The sequence below is a fragment of the Myotis myotis genome, unplaced genomic scaffold, assembly GCF_014108235.1.
Source record: "Myotis myotis isolate mMyoMyo1 unplaced genomic scaffold, mMyoMyo1.p scaffold_m19_p_17, whole genome shotgun sequence".
NCBI classification, from domain to species: Eukaryota; Metazoa; Chordata; class Mammalia; order Chiroptera; family Vespertilionidae; genus Myotis; species Myotis myotis.
In genome coordinates, this window is record NW_023416321.1 from 46,084,206 (window position 1) to 46,100,037 (window position 15,832).

Consider the following 15,832-nt stretch of genomic DNA (forward strand, 5'->3'; position numbering starts at 1 on the left):
TCTTAATTTGGTATTTCCTCAAATATGTGTTTATTTTGAGTTGGGCCAGATAGCAACCCAACTCCTCTGGCCCCTGTGGCAATCTGGTTGAGGTAGTTGCTATTTTCACAGTCATGAAATTCAATGAAATCATGCTTTTGAATTACCTTTAAGTAACTACTTTTGAGGTCTTAAGGAGACTGTAGTGACATAGAATCCAGGCTTTGTGGTTGGGGCCAGAGGCGGGTTGGGGTGGGCATCATTCTAGTTTGATCTCAGGCCCTTTTTCTAGGCAGTGAGTTTGGGCCAGCATTTTCCACACTTGGGAGTGATAAAATCCCCACTTCCTTATAATAGATCCCTTTTTTAAAAGATGGAATATATTTCTACTAGAGACCCGGTGCATGAAAACTCATGCACCGGAGGGGGGGTGTCTCTCAGCCCAGCCAGCCCCCTCTCATAGTCAGGGAGCCCTCAGGGGCAGGAGGCGACCGGGTGATCAGGGGAAGGCGATGCCCCCATCACACCACTGCTGCTGCCACTGCCAGCAGCACAAACCTTGGCCCGCCCTGGTTACCTGAGCTTTGGGCCGTCCCTGGGTGGCTGGGGGGCTGAGGGGACTGGGAGACTCCAGAGGCAGGCGGGCCCAGCCTTGCCCTGTGCCTGCCACTCCAGTGGGGCTGAGGGGACTGGGCACCACCACCTTGTGGCTCTGGGTGCCACCATCTTTGAGGGTGGAGCAATCAATTAGCATATTCTCTCCTTATTGGCTGTGGGTGCTGCCATCTTTGTGATGGTGTGAGAGTCAATTAGCATATTTCCTCTTTATTAGATAGGATTGCTTGAAAACAAAGACCCCCAAGATGGATTTAGCTTCTGGAAAAAAATTATCTGAGATAAGAAGTGACTATTCAGGAGAGAAGGAGAAAGCAGAAGACTGACCTATTGAAAAACTGAAATGCAGACAAGACCCTAAAACGCCTGTATTGTGGATGCCAGGTAAGAATTCAAATAAATGTCAGAGAACAATTAGATGAAATCCATTCCATTGGTGTTTCACAGTGTTTTGAATCCAAAAGACTGAATCATTTAAAAAATATTTGTTTTTTCCACCAGTCAAAAGTTTGAGGAACCAATATCAACAAAAGACAGCAAAAAAATGTAGTCTTTTGCAAAGTTTGAAAAGATGTCAGCTTGTGCTCTGATTTTGATTTTAAGGCATCACGACACCACTTTGATGGTGTTTTCTGTGCATTTCTGGATCAACTTGGCATTGTGGTGCAGGGTAGGGGGCAGAATTATTTTCTCGCATTTCCCCAATCTGGTTTTATGCATTCTTTCTAAAGGAAAAAATAGCACTTGTTGTTACCTTGATGCTAATTTAAGTAAGGTGCAAATTCCAGGCTCATAATTATGCATTACTCTTGTCCACATTCCACAGTGTCCACAGAAAGGTAGCTCACAGAATGCCTCTGCTCTGCCTGATGCTGCCTGACAATACAACAGAGGGGGCAGTTTGGATGTGGAGAGACAATTCCTGGGCGATAACTCAAGTTAAGTGTTTGCTCTTCATCCAAGTTCTCATGACAGCATGATGTGGCTTTCATACACTCATGTCTATGCTTTCAGAAACAATATAAGTCAACAGGATGATAACATTTTTGGAAAACTTTATTATTTTTATGTTAGAAATTTGCTTCCAGTGGGTGAAACACATGAAACAAAATGTGCTCAGCTTATATGAACTAAATATCTTGACACCTCTAAGTGCATAAGACCTCTCTTCAATGTCAGGTAGCACATTACCTGAAGGAAATGTGCTGCAGTCCTTGTCTGTGAGCCAGAGGTTGAAAGGGTAGCGGACTGTCCAACCTGTCAATGTCAGTGCAGCCAGTGTCTCTGTCTGGGCAACAGACTTCCTGAAGAGTCCTCATCTACACCCAGGAGTTCAGCTACCCCCCGGATCAGTGATGAGTAACACAGGATGCATCTGAAGCAGAGGTAGGATTGTTGTTAGGGGCTGTAGGGCAGACCACCTGAGATGGGAGGTGGGCTGGATCCAGCAGGGAGAGAAGAGACGATAATCTCACCAGCTGCAGACATTAAAGCCACAGGCAGACAAGGACCGCATTGCTGCATAGGCCACATGGACCAGTCAGAACCCAACTGAGAAAGTGGACTGAAATCCATCTCCTACCAGCCAAAGCCAACATCCTCTGCCTCCAACAAGTGCCATGAGGGCACAGTGATTTTCCTCCCGCCCTCAGAGCAGCTACTCCCATCACTGACATCTCCTCTGCTATTCTCCTTCTGCAGATGGGGCCCACTGCTCACTCTGCTGAGGGCCACCCACCACAGCAGCCTGGACCCACGTCTACAAAACCTCCCAGCTCCAGAGCTGACCTCAGTGCCTGTCCCAACCAGGGGAGAACATTTGATTGGTCCATTCAGTTGTGGCTGGAATAACTCCAGATTATGGATCAGGGGAACAATTATTTCCAGGTGTTGAAGTTAAGAAAAAGACAATTTTCAGAGGAAGTTCTCAGCATCTATGTGGCATTTTCCTTCTCTTGAAATGGAAACCAAAGCCTCTGAGCCAGCACTTTCTATATTTTAAACCAGTGAAACATCCCTCGCATTGGCACAGAAATGATTTGAAAGTCTATTTATCAGAACACAGTTACCCCAAGAAAGTCACAGATACAAACAGGCAACATTCAACTAAGTTGAAAGCTTTAGTTGACATTTGCTGAATGTATTGAAGAGAAATAAAGAATCGGAAAGACATTGATAAATAAAGATTCTTTATTTTTAGTAAGCTTATAAGGAAAGATTAAGCTTTCAATAGAACCCTTTAGCAAAAAGAAGGCATTTAACACAATCCAGATAAGAAAAGGAGCAAGGACAGGCTAGAAGTGCACAAGCGCCACCTGGTAATGGGTTTCCACCAACTCTTTTATGAGAACAGAACTTGATTTCTAAACCCATGATATATCCCTTGGAGTGTGTGTGTGTGTGTGTGTGTGTGTGTGTGTGTGTGTGTGTGTATTAAAACTATGTACAATTCTTCCCACTATTTAATCCCACCATTTATTATTATCAGACCTTTTGATTGTCTCATAAGGTCCTAAGATGCTATGTCTTCCACGTATTATATGTATAGATATTGAAACTGAATAGACTGCAGTCCCTTCTAAGATATCTCTTAACAAGACTTAGTTCTATCCTGCTGTCACTATTTTTATTGGATTGCCAGAGCTTTTAGGATGAAGCAAAGTCCTATTCATATTCATATTCTATATGTGCAGGCTTGTGATTGACATACCAGACACTCAGTAGGCAGTTTAAGAAATACTTTGAGCCACATTGGTTTGTGTTATAATTACAGAAGTCTTTCCAGCAGGTTAAGATTTTTAAATAGTATTTACTTGCCTCAGAACTTTCTCTCTTTAAGGTGGCCTTGTTGCCTTGTAGCCGGGGTGGGTGCTGGAGAAACACTAACAGAACTATTGAGTGCTGAGAGTTGGGATCAGTTGAAGAAGGAAAACCAGATGCCACCTGGTTTAGGCTCACTTCGAAATTCCTCTTAGCTTGAGGGCTTCTGGCTGTAAAGACTCACTGGATTCTCCTTATAGATTTAGATCAGTGGTTCTCAACCTGTGGGTCACGATCCCTTTGGGTGTCGAACGACCCTTTCACAGGGGTTGCCTAAGACCATCGGAAAACACATATATAATTACATATTGTTTTTGTGTTTAATCACTATGCTTTAATTATGTTCAATTTGTAACAATGAAATTGGGGGTCACTACAACATGAGGAACTGTATTAAAGCGTCGCGGCATTAGAAAAGTTGAGAACCATTGATTTAGATGGTAACACTGAGGAGGATGGATAACATGATGTGCTGAAATAACAGCCACAGAATAAATGAACAGAATACTTGCTCATGTGATTGATTTCTTGGAGTGCACTACTCATTCATTTATTCTTGCTTTAATTCAGCGAACATTCACTGCAGTAAGCACAGGGCCAGTGTCAAGGACATGCTGTCCTTAATCCTGGCCCCAAGTTGAATTGGAACCCAAAATTCATATCCAAAAAAAAGTTTGCAAATGTATATGGAGTTATAATCAGAGCATTATGTTTGTACAATTAGGTACAGCAAGAATTGCCTAGTGATATAGTCTCTTTGTGGGACATGTGTCCTGGGATCGCTTCAGTTAGGTTTTGGGTTAGCTGTCACCTCTCTGGAGGAAGCCGCATGCATTATTTGATATAGCCCCTCCCAGCTATGAATTTCCTGGTCGCACTAATGAATTTACACAGAATAGGCTGCATGGTAATCCAGCCAGTCTTCTCTTTCTTCTCTATCACTTTCCTATTGATGCTAAAATGAATGTATCAGGAGAGAAAGGTCTTCAAGGGAGCTTTTAAAGTGTAAAGGTCTCTCCCTTTTCTCTTTCCTTTTGTAGGTATCAGGTCAAGGGAGAGATATAGTAACAAAACAGACTCATAAGAGGTGCAGATGAGGGGAATCTGCCAGTTCTTCAGGCAATGGAACTAGACAAGTATCCCAGATGAAAGAAATTCAGGGGATATAGATGTGTTCCCTCAAATTAAAAAAAAAAAATGTATCTTTATTCTCAGCATTTGTAACCTAGTTAAGACAATGGATTTTCTTAATCCTGGGTGATTGGGGGTATTGGGTCTGACTTTGGTTAATTTTTGCATTTATAATTTTTTTCATTGTTTGTGACTTATATTCCAATCACCTTCTAACAGCACAAAGAAGAGGATTCTTTATAGAGAAATGAGAAATGCTTTTACCTCCACTCTTCAGACCACCAGCTGAGCAGCATCTATTTATCACTCTTGTCTCTCTCGGGTCCTGAGGCCTGTCTGTGCCCCCACTGAGACCACACTAACTCTGCCCTGGTGGCACCAGCCACTCCTCTGCTGTGCCACTGACCTTTGAACAACATGGTTTGAACTGTGGAAATCCACTAATAGAGGGATTTCTTTCAATAGGCATAGTCAGCTCTCTGTATCCCAAGTTTTGCATCCACAGATTCAAAATCCTGATTTCAGATGCGAAGGGCTGACTGTATCCATTATTCTAGGCCATCCTATCTAATAAAGAGGGAATATGCTAATTGACCGTCGCAAAGATGGCAGTGCCCACAGCCACAAGATAATGGTGTCCAGTCTCCTCAGTCCCCCAGCCACCCGGGGCTGGCCCGAGGCTCAGGTAAACAGGGCCGGCCGAGGCTTGCACTGCCAACAGTGGCAGCAGCAGAGGTGTGATGGGGGCGTCACCTTCCCCTGATTGCCGGTTGCCTCTCACCCCTGAGGGCTCCTGGACTACAAGAGGGGGCAGGCCGGGCTGAGGAACTCCCCTTCCAGTGCATGAATTTTCATGCACCGGGCTTCTAGTCCTATGTAATAAAAGGCTAATATGCAAATTGACTGAACAGTGGAATCACCAATCACTATGATGAGCAATGACCACCAGGGGGCAGACACTCAACACAGGAGCTGCTCCTTGGTGGTCAGTGCGCTCTCACAGGGGGAGTGCTGCTCAGCCAGAAGCCAGACTCACAATTGGCAATTGCAGCAGCAGTGGCGGGAGCCTTTCCCGCCTCTGCAGCAGTGTTAAGGAGCAGCGAGCAGGTGGGTGGTAAGGAGCGAGGGTTCCTGGACTGCAAGGGGGATGTCTGACTGCAGTCTTAGGCTCACTCCCTAAGCCAGCAGTTGGACATCCCCTGAGGAGTCCCAGACTGCGAGAGGGTGCAGGCCTGGCTGAGGAACCACCCCCACCCCCTGTGCAGAATTTTGTGCACCAGGCCTCTAGTTTTATATGACTTGAGCAACCACACATCTTGGTTTCGGCCAAGGGTTCTGGAACCAATTTCCCATGGACACCAAGGGACAACTGTATTCCTGTGTACCCTGGTATGTATTTATTGTAGCATTTTTGCTATTTCTTGCTCTTACTTACAGACCAGTGTTGTTCAATAGGGGTGGTACTATCTTCAGGGGGACATTTTGGTAATGTATTGGTGGGGAGGAGGTATTTTTTGGCTGTGATTTAGAGAGTACTGTTGGCATTTAACCAGAGAGGTTGGACATTCCTGCAATGGAAGGGACAGGCCCACACAAAAATTGTCCCTTATCTCTCTTGATTTTTGACTGTTCAGCTGGACTGGACAGCTATTCATGAGGCTGAAAATCCAGTTTATACTCCTCTGAACCTAGAATCTAATGCTACATTACATTCAAAGTAAATCCCCACATTTTCATATACCCTGAATTGTCTAGGAATGCAGCTACTATGTTAATCAAGGGAACACTGCCCTTTGTTTTGCTTAAAACCTAGTTAATTGATCAGTCTTTCAGCAGCAATTCTTCTTGTGGTAATTGAGCCAACAAAAAATAACTGAATAATATGAGCTTACAACTACTGTGTTATGTTCAAGGTGAGTGTACATATAGGGTAGGAATTTGATGACTTTATGATAGTGAATTTTGCCTGAGAATTTGCATGTTGAAATACCTATTTTTTCTTACACAGCACTTTTATTTTTTATTTATAATACAGAAAGGTGTTTTATTAATTTTTGATATATGAGCAGATTGGTTATATTATCTGCATAAATAAAATAAGATCCAGAATAGTAATATAACAAAATGTTATAAAAAAGGCAGTGCTTGGTCTGATATGGTTGAGAACTACTGTATCAGACCATAAGTTCCTTGACAATCTTTCTTATTGTCCAGGATAACGATATTTATATCTTCATTACCGCTTCATATTAAATGACTCCTGCATAGAAGACACTGGTGTATTTTAATGTTAACTAATGCATGTAGCCTGCATTTCCTGTTTCTTGCTTATTGAAATCCTTCAGATACCCATGCAAGGCTACAATCCTCCATAAAACCATTTCCGCTAGACTATGTTTAGGTTATCAGGGAGTGTCTAACTGCAAACAATGTTAGCTTTGAAAGGCATCAGTCATATTAATAACAAAATTGGAGCTGTCTGTATCTGAGAGTGTGGTGTGTGAGAAAGGTCACTTCACACTGGAGTAAAGAATGAATTACTAATTATATGGTGTTGAAGCCATACTGGCTCTCCATACTGAAAAAGGTAGATCCCTACCTCACACAATGCACAGAAACCCTCCACATACAATAAAGGCACAAGATAAATAGGAGAAAGATAAATGTCACATGATCTCACTCATTTGTGGAATATAATAAACAACATTAACTGATGAACAAAAATAGATCCAGAGACATAGAAGCATCGAACAAACCGTCATACCTCAAAGGGAAGGTGGGGTTAGGGGGTGGGTAAGAGATCAACCAAAGGACTTGTATGCATGCATATAAGCATAACCAATAGACACAGACCGTTGGGGAACTGAGGGCACGTGTTGGGGGGTGGGAGCAGCTGGGGAGAGGTCAATGGGGGAAAAGGAGACATCTGAATACTTTAAACAATAAAGAATTTAAATTTTAAAAAAAGAATAAAGATAAATATGCAAAGCAAAACTCTCAAACTTTTAAAAGAATACATAGAAGTATGTTTTTATGAACTTGGAATAAGGAAGCATATCTTTTTTTTAAATATATTTTATTGATTTTTCACAGAGAGGAAGGGAGAAGGATAGAAAGTTAGAAACATCGATGAGAGAAAAACATCGATCAGCTGACTCCTGCACACCTCATACTGGGGATGTGCCCGCAACCAAGGTACATGCCCTTGGCCGGAATCGAACCTGGGACCTTTCAGTCCGCAGGCCAACGTTCTATCCACTGAGCCAAACCAGTTAGGGCAGGAAGCATATCTTAAACTAGACCAAAAAAAAAAAAAAATCACAAAGAAAAAATTGATGAATTTGACCATGTTAAATTTTAAGATATTCAAAATGCAAGACACCATAAGTTTGCATTTCTTAATAAAAAAATATTAGCAGTGGATATCTCATAAGATATTCTATCTAATAATAGACAAACATGGTAATTAACCGTACCTCTGACACGCTTCCCATTGGCTAACCAGGGTGATATGCAAATTAACTGCCAACCAAGATGGCTGCCGGCAGCCAGGCAGCTGAAGCGAACAGGAGGCTTGCTTGTTCCAGTGATGGAGGAAGCCAAGGTTCCCCACCTGCTGCCGCCCAGCTCTGAGCTGCACTCTAAGCAACTATGTTGCAATTATAGAAGCTAAACAATCCCCAGAAACCTGCTTTCAGCCAGCCAGGCCTCAGAGCTGGAGTTGCAACAGTGTTTCAATTATAGAAGCTAAACAAAGCCCAGATACCTGCTTTCAGCAGCCAAGGTCTCAGAGCTGGAGCCGAGCCTCAGAGCTAAAGCCGGCTCTCAGCTCCAGTGACAGCCATAGAAAGTAAATAAATCCCAGAATATAAAAGAAAAAGAAAAAAAGGTGTGGTTGGGAGCTTCAGTCACCCGCCAGCCTGAAAATGGCCCTCAGCCCCTCACCCAGACTGGCCAGGCACCCCAGTGGGGACCCCCCACCCTGAAGGGGGTATGACCAGCTGCAAACAGCCATCAGCTCCTCATCCAGTCTGGCCAGGCACCCAAGCGGGACCCCCACCCTGATCCAGGACACCCTTCAGGGCAAACAAGCCGGCCCCTACCCGTTTACCAGGCCTCTATCCTATATAGTAAAAGGGTAATATGCAGAAGGGTAACAGCAGAAGGACTGGGAATGACTGGTCACTATGACACACACTGACCACCAGGGGGCAGACGCTCAATGCAGGAGCTGCCCTCTGGTGGTCAGGGCGCTCTCACATGGGAGGAGCTCTGCTCAGCCACAAGCCAGGCTGATGGCTGCCAGTACAGTGGTGGTGGTGGGAGCCTCTCCTGCTTCCTCAGCAGCACTAAGGATGTCCGACTGCAGTTTAGGCCTGCTCCCCACTGGCAAGTGGACATCCCCCAAGGGCTGCCAGGCTGCCAGAGGGATGTCTGATTGCCATCTTAGGCCCAATCCCCCAGGGAGCGGGCCTAAGCCAGCAGGTGGTCATCTGCTGAGGGGTCCCAGACTTCGAGAGGGCACAGGCCGGGCTGAGGGACCCGCCCCCCCCCCGAGTACACAAATTTTTGTGCACAGGCCTCTAGTATATATATATATATATATATATATATATATATATATACACATATATACATATATACATATATATATTCCTACACATCAATAAGAAAAGGACAAAACATGCAAAAATAAAGGGAAAGAACAAATAAATCAGGGAATAGGGAACCCAAATGACCAATAATAGATCTATGAAAAGTTGTTCAACCTTACCAGCAGTCAGGAAATTTAAACTGGAAATTGGAAATAGGACAGTTTTGCAACTTTTAGCTTGCAATAATTAGCATATGTGAAAAGATGTGTTAGTAAATACTTAGACTTTCAAATGTAGCTGATGTAAGTGTAATCTGATAGCACAACTGTGAAGAAAAACTTGTCATACTTAATAAAGTTAAATTGGAACAGAGCATATGACTCATCAAATCCATCTCTAGATTATTACTGTTGGTGGAGTATATTTAAAACTGTTTTTAAACAAACCACAATAAAAAGTATATTTTATGGAGCAATTCAGTGTATAATACATAAACATTTATAAGTAAAATAAAGTGTAATTTCATAAAAATTAACTCTCCTTAACTATGTGATGCATTCTCATATATTTTATATTATTCTATCATAGCCCTTAAAAAATTTTTGATAGTGACTTACTAAAGTTAATACTTAATCCTCTAATGGGTTGCAACCGATACTGCCCATGAGAAATACTCAAAAACACACATGGAGATATATAAGGGGGTGTTCACTATGCCATGGTTTGTTATAGCAGTACCCCCAAACTCATTCATGGATTTGCTTCTCTGGGAGCATAGCATAATGATGCAAAAATCATCTATTTTCTGTTTTCTTTTTCAGCTGCTATAACTGATGATGAAAGAAATGACTTAGTCAAGGACACTTTGAATGGGTGCTGAGTACTCATTAGAACCTTGTTCTTACTTCTCAATTATTTTTTTTTTCTCAAAGACTACCTGTTCTCTTTCCTTGAAAACTAGTAAACCATCAAACCATTGATGGTTGTTTCAAAGCCAGATATGTTATTTTTGGGCTTTAATAAAACACTTCTGTCATGGAGCCTTTGAAGTTCTTTGAACTCCTTGGCATAAAAGTGCCAGCTTATCATGATGGTGTTGCTCCTTTTACAGCCAATCTCCATGTCTTAGGTGGTAATCTCCTGTCCATCTCTATTTAGGCTTCAGATCTTCTGTTTCTCTCTTACCACCCATTAGACATTCCTTTCTTACCAATAGTAATTTGAACATCTACCTGGGGCCAAACTATAGTTGTCACTATAAATTTCTCTTCTAATAGTTCAATGTAATCATTTACTAATAAAATGTCTCAGATGGCAGATTCCAATGGTAATAGAATTACACCATGATACCAGCTTTTAAGCAGCAGTAAATGCAAGGAATTAGTTGAAGAGACACACAAAACAGTAGATAAGCTCAAAAGTAGGGTTGGAAAACCGGTTCAATATGTGCAGTTAGAACATTCAAAGGTGAACAATGATGTAACATAGTAGGATAGATGAGTTCCAGATCACTACGGGTGCATTTCCCAACAGGACACCCTACAGATTGCAATTCCAGAGGATGTCAGTCAATGCATTATGAAAAATATGTTCTGAGTTCAAATAAGATTGTGATCTTTGATTAAACATAAACAGGTGGCTTAATTTCTGAGACTCTTAGGAATTCTACTTTTGTTATATTTATTGTAGCCCTCCCCGAAAAAAGTTCCCAAATATCTCTATATTGTTTAACCTTGAATGTGTTATGCATTTTTCCAGAGTATCTATTAGCATCTCCTCAAACTATTAATTTGCCTAGTTAAGAAATAAAATGAGCAATATAGCAAAAGGAAACAAAAAACTGAAAGCATAAAATAAAATAATAGAATAAAATTATGTTATTTATAACACTAAATATAAATGTATTAAATATCCATATTAAAATCAAATATTCTCATATTAGTTGGAAAAAATCAAACAAATTTTAATTTCAAAAGGCATGAGGGAAAAATAGAAATTTAAAAGAACATAAAATGAGGATTATATTTATATTTTAAAGTATAAACTTTATATTTATATATACATTTTATATTATAAATTTTAAAAGCGAGAGGGGAAAAAAGAAGGAAAGAAAGGAGGAAGAAAGTATGGAAGAAAGGAGGAAATAAAAAGAGAAGAGAAAACTAGGTTGACAAAACTGATGTCAGGAATAAGAGAATTTATGACAAAATTAAATTTTAAAATAAGGAAGCAAAAATAATTCATAATAAAATTGTTGTATTTATTAGTCTGTATAGTCCACATGGCCTAGAATTGAAATATATAAATACAAATTATTACATATACAAAGGTACATCAGAAAAAGTTATGATCATTAGACTAAATCATTAGACTAGGCCAGTGGTCGGCAAACACATTAGTCAACAGAGCCAAATATCAACAGTACAATGATTGAAATTTCTTTTGAGAGCCAAATTTTTTAAACTTAAACTATATAGGTAGATACATTGTTATTTACTTAATTAAGGTACTCCTAAGGTGGCCTTTGCTAAAAATGTCCTCTATCTGAGGGGTCGACCTCAGCAAACATACCCCCACTTCTTCTAATGCCACTTCTTCAAAATAGACTCGCCCAGGCCAAAAACAGACTTCTGCGCATGGGCCACGAAGTTTCAATCGCACTGTACTTGCGCGCCCGCACATGGTATTTTGTGGAAGAGCCACACTCAAGGGGCCAAAGAGCCGCATGTGGCTAGCGAGCCATGGTTTGCCAACCACTGGATTAGACCATTAGACTAATGATACATAATGGCAGGTTATTTGAGTGGTATAATTAATAAGGTTATTTTGCTCAACATGTTTGTATATCAAAATTTTCACCCAAGAAGATAGAATTATTGCAAAAAAATCCATTAAATGTTTATACAAATAATTAATATACTAAGCAACAAAGAAAACCTCAAAAATTTAAAATATAGAAATTACAAAGATCTATGAATGTAGTGTCAAGCAGTAGAAAGAATTAATCTGAAATATATGAATGACAGAAATAAATTTAAAGAGATGTTGAAAACTGAGTTGATCAATAACAGTGAAAGAATTTAGAAAGGCTTCCAGATAATCAACAACTAAAAAGGTGTTGGGCCCAGATGGTTTGGGGTGAGTTTTTAAGCATTCAAGAAAGAGAATTTCCATGCCATTTAAACAGTCCTAGCTCATAGGAAAAGAAAGAAAGCTTGCCAATTCAGTTCATAAGGATAGCTTCATCTCAGTGCATAGCCTGACAGAGAATATAAAAAGGAATAGAGCCTTTATAATATTCATATTGTTACAAAATCCCAAATAAACTATAAGAAATAAATATGAGTACTCTGTTACAAATATTATGCATCATGCCAAGTAAAATCACCACAGGAGTGAGATGCTTCAATATAATGTAAGTCATGAAACCATAAAAATCTTTGAAGAAAACATAGGCAGCAAAATATCAGACACCTCATATAGTAAAATTTTCACTGATGCAATGCCTAAGGCAAAAGCAAAGGAAAAAAAAAATAAACAAATGGGACACATCAAAATGACAAGCTCCTGCATAGTAAAAGAAGCCAGCATCTAAATGAAAAGGGAACCCACTGTATGGGAGATCATATTTGCCAATGATACATCTGATAAAGGGTTAATATCCAAAATATATATAAAGTACTCATACAACTGAACAAAAGGAAGACAAACAATCCAATTAAAAATGGGCAGAAGATCTAAATAGCCACTTCTCCAAAACGGACATACAAATGGCCAAGAGGCATATGAAAAAATGCTCAACGTCACTAATAATCAGAGATCCTGGCTAGGCTGCTGATCAACTGAACACTGTCTTTGTCTACACCTTTGGGAACCCCTGGACCTGCTGGGGTTGGACCCCGGCATCTGGTGCCCGAACAGGGACCCCTAGGTAAGCCCCACTCTCGGGATGGATAGGACTCCACCGTAGGAAGAGGGTGGATAGTCTTCGCCGACCCCGTCCACACCTTTGGGAACCCCTGGAACAGGATTCCCCTAGGTAAGCCCCCCCCCCATTGAGAACCCCCACATTCGGGACGGATAGGACTCTACCAGGTACTTCAGGCCCCACTATAGACGATAAGTAGGGTAAGAAGGTGGATAGTACAGAACATAGATTGAGAAGATGTGCCATACTGAGTCCAAAGAAAGAAGACTCTGTATTGATTCTTAGATTGAGAAGATGTGCCATACTGAGTCCAAAGAAAGAAGGCTCTGTATTGATCTTTAGATTAAGAAGATATGCCATACTGAGTCTAAAGAAATAAGACTCTGTATTGATCTTTTAACACATATGCTTGCTAGCAGAGGAATTAAGGTTACTCCCAGTCAGACAGAACGTTTTATACAAGAAGTATGTCTATGCTATTCTGAGGAAGGTAAGGTAAATGTAAAGGCATGGGAGGAGGTAGGCCCAAGGAGCCTTATCCTTAACCCCACTGCATCCTTTCCACCCCGGGAAAGTGCAGGATTGGCAAGCTCTCCCTGGGGTGATAGATCAGGACTCAGGTAATAGCGGAAAGCGCCAATCCTACTCTTAAAATGGATACAAGAGAGCATTTGGGGTTTTTCTTTTTAATGCCTGCTTTTTAAAAAATAAAAAAGGGGGAATTTGCTGGGAGCCGGTCCATGCTTGCTGTTTCAAGGGACCTGGCATATATGGCATACTGTTCTTAATATGTTTGCTCACCTTCTTGGCACTATGTGTTTTAACCAAGGTCTCCTCTCTGAGAAAGGTTGTTTCCCCAGGTAGGGATTTTCCCCTGAAGTTAGGGAGGGAATAAAACCCCTCACCTAAGTGCCAGGCAGGTAATTAATCACTTTAACTATGAACAATCATGCTTAAGCTACATAATCTTTACTCCCTGGAATGGAGATAAGAAACGCCCTAACCTTTGTAATAGAGATTGATAGGATTGAATCAACTGGCATAAATACAGATGTAACAAGACAGCAAGAGACAGAACTTAGAAGACAGAACTTAGAAGACAGAACCTACACAGAACGTAGAGACAGAAGAACTTCGCTGGAGAGAACATGGCAAAAGATCCTGGACAGAAACTGGCAACAGAACCTAGAGACAGAACCTAGCGAGAGAACCTGGCTGAAGAACCTAGAGACAGAACCTGGCTACAGAACCTGGATAGAACATGGCAAGAGAACCTGACTAGAACCTGGTGACTGAACCTGGCTGGAGAAAGTAGCAAGAGAACATGGACACTGAACCTGGCTGGAGATCCTGACCAGAACTTCGCTGGAGATCCTGGCTAGAGATCCTGGCTAGGCTGCTGATCAACTGAACACTGTCTCCGTCTACGCCTTTGGGAACCCCTGGACCTGCTGGGGTTGGACCCTGGCATGGAATAATTCAACAGACTGTGGAATCTCAGAGGGAATGGGGTGAGGGAAGAGATCAACTAAAGAATATATGTGCATATATGAATAACCCATGGACACAGACAATAATGGGGTAGAGGCCTGGGGAGGGGATGGCAGTGGGGAAGAAGGGGGTTAATGGGGGAAAAAGGGAAGGCACCTATAAAACTTTCAACAATAAAGATAAATTTTAAAAATATATTATAAAATATATTTACTTTGCTCATTATATCATGAGGTCAAAAGGGAAACACTCAAAATCTTGTGACGTGTTAAAAATGGATTTGTTACACCCAAACTCTGTTGTTATATTTTTATGCCTTGGTGGTAGCCAGCCATGCTTGTTGCAGTCTCTTCCCCAGGGCCTGGCAGGGCTGACCCTGAGGCCTGAGTCCTGGCAGCGATGGGCGGGGCTTGGTGTTGGGTGTGGTTATGTAAGTGTTACTTCCTGAGGCGGCAGCCAATGGAAAGCCCGGGAGGTTTGTGCTGGCACACGTGGTGGGGAAGGGGCTCAGGAGGAGCAGGCACCCTCTCCCTCCTCCACCGCCTCCTTCTCTTGCTTGTGTGCTCTTTGGTGTGAACCTGGCACATCTGTGAAGTGGCAGCTGAGAAGACCAGCGCTAGCCATGGCCAATGAAAAGCCCAAGGAAGGCGTCAAGACTGAGATCAACAATCATACTAATTTGAAGGTGAGGCAGGATGGTTCTGGGATGCAGTTTAAGATGAAGGGGCATGCATCACTTAGTAAACGAATGAAAGGACTGGGTTTGTCAATGAGACAGATCAGATTCTGATTTGACAGACAAACCTGCACACTTGGACATGGACCATGAAGATACAATTTGTGTGTTCCAGCAGAGGGAAGGTGCCTGCTACTTTCCTTCCTCCAACAAGAAGACACTCTCAGAAGACTGCGGTTTGGATCCACTACAACCTGACTACTATGGCATAGTTTTCTCTGTTCTCTCATTTTCCCCTTCCCCATTCCTTCATTGTACATCAAGGAACTGATGTATGTACACAACCATTTGCATTTTTTAAACAAAATGGCCAATGGTTTGGATTTTTTTTAAATTTATTTACTGACTTTTTAGGTAGAGAGAGAAAAGAGATAAATTTGTTATTCCACCTACTTATGCATTCACTGGTTGCTTCTTGTATGTTCCCTGACTAAGGATCAAACCCACAACCTTGGCATAGCAGAAGGATGTTTTAACCAACTGAACCACCTGGCCAGGGAGGACAATGGTATGTTTTGATGGATGTCAAATAGAGAT

General features: G+C 41.6%; 1 pseudogene; it reads left to right on the plus strand.

The window, feature by feature from the left end:
* Positions 1–15,181: 15,181 nt before the first annotated feature.
* LOC118672284 lies at positions 15,182–15,566 on the plus strand (annotated as a pseudogene).
* The last annotated feature ends 266 nt before the right edge of the window (positions 15,567–15,832 follow it).